Source organism: Tamandua tetradactyla, chromosome X (assembly GCF_023851605.1).
Source record: "Tamandua tetradactyla isolate mTamTet1 chromosome X, mTamTet1.pri, whole genome shotgun sequence".
NCBI lineage: Eukaryota > Metazoa > Chordata > Mammalia > Pilosa > Myrmecophagidae > Tamandua > Tamandua tetradactyla.
The window spans coordinates 110,753,944-110,755,616 of NC_135353.1; the positions used below are offsets into that span (position 1 = coordinate 110,753,944).

Below are 1,673 nucleotides of genomic sequence, written 5' to 3' on the forward strand. Positions count from 1 at the left end.
TATTCTACAAAATGCCTGAACAATACTCCTCTAAACACTCAGACATCAAAAGCAAGGAAACTCTGAGAAACTGTCACAGCCAAGAGGAGCCTAAAGAGATATGATGACTAAACGTAATGTGGTATCCCAGATGGGATCCTGTAACAGAAAAAGGGCACTAGGTAAAAGCTGGGAAAATCTGAATTAAGTATGTATTTTAGTTCATCGCAATGTATCAGTATAGGTTCATTAATTGTCACAAATTTACCATCGTAAAGATGTTATTAATAGGTGCTGGGTGCCAGTGCCCTGCTGGGGATGTGGCAGGGAGGCAGATAATGCCGCAAGAGCCATAGATAGCAGCAACAGTAGCAGCCACAATGTTTTCACTTCTTCAGAAAGCCTCTTGAATCTAAAAAGCCCTCAGTACCAGAGACAGAAGCAGGTGGATTTGTCCTTTTTGGGAAATGAAGCAAATGAACAAAGAATGGCAACAAGAGAAAAAAACTTCAGAAGTAGAAGGCAACCAACCTTTGGAGACCGGCAAAAAAAATGTGTCCAATGTGATGGTAGCAGGCCCTGAGATGGAAAATAAGGCAGGCAGGCCAGACTCTGAAAAACAGCTCATTGATGGCCGAGCTCCTGAGCAACATCCCCTTCACCCTGGCCCCGCACATGCTGGCCATACAGGGCACCTTCCCGACTACTTACTCATCTATGATATCAGGGAAAACTTATCATGATTTTGGTATGATTTCAGCCTGGAAAATTTAGTGCTCTGTGATTCATAATCTTCATGCCTACTTGCACCTGAAAAGCCTTTCAAATACATTGGCCTGTTTTATTTAACTTGTGTGATGTCCTTTGCCATTTCACTGTTTAAAGACCCTCAGAAAGGCAGGGATCATAAAGCAAAGAAAATAACATGGTGTTCCTTGTCCTATTTCTTTTAGAATAAAGCATATTTATATAAAAATTGAGCTAATTTCTACTTCCTTTCCCCCAAATAACAAATACAAAAATTAGGCTTTCAAGGTTCTTATAAAATGAATAGACTCCTTCGTCTGGTCTCCCAACATAGAGCACCTCCAATTTATCATAGAAGAAATGTGAGAAAGAACTGTGGCATTTTTCTTAGTAACCACAGTGATGAATTCTGCACTTAGAGTGAGCATGAATTTTTTTTTACTGGTTTGGAGGAGGCTTGAATTAATTTTATTCCCTTTCTTCTTCCATAGTGTTTATGAATAAATTCAGAATGAAGGTTGCCAGTTATCTTAATGTCTTCAGCCTTGATTTTAAACATACTGATGTGGAAACTTAAAACTTGTGCTGAGAAGCAGTGGTAGTTTGTTGACATAAGAAACTCCTCTAGATGCTGTTTCTTTTGAGTGATGTGGGATAGTCAGTGATATTCCTGCCTTTTACTCTGCATTTTTTGCTACTTCAGAGTGTGCTGTATCCTGCATTTTCACTCTGCATTTTTTGCTACTTCAGAGTGTGCTCTCTCCACCAGCTTTCCAAAGGATTTTCCCTGACTCTGCCCCAATTGACATTTGCTCTCCTTACCACATATGTTCCCAGTTTATGAACAGCACTGTATTTCCTTTTCAACCTCTCTGCCTCCTAAAGAAAAACATCTCATGATGATACTTATTATTGCTGATAACACCCTTATTTAGAAATTTGTTGGC

At 39.5% G+C, this 1,673-nt stretch overlaps 1 pseudogene; it reads left to right on the top strand.

Annotated features, from left to right (window-relative positions):
* Window positions 1-209: 209 nt before the first annotated feature.
* On the top strand, window positions 210-770 carry LOC143672004 (UBAP1-MVB12-associated (UMA)-domain containing protein 1 pseudogene; annotated as a pseudogene).
* The last annotated feature ends 903 nt before the right edge of the window (window positions 771-1,673 follow it).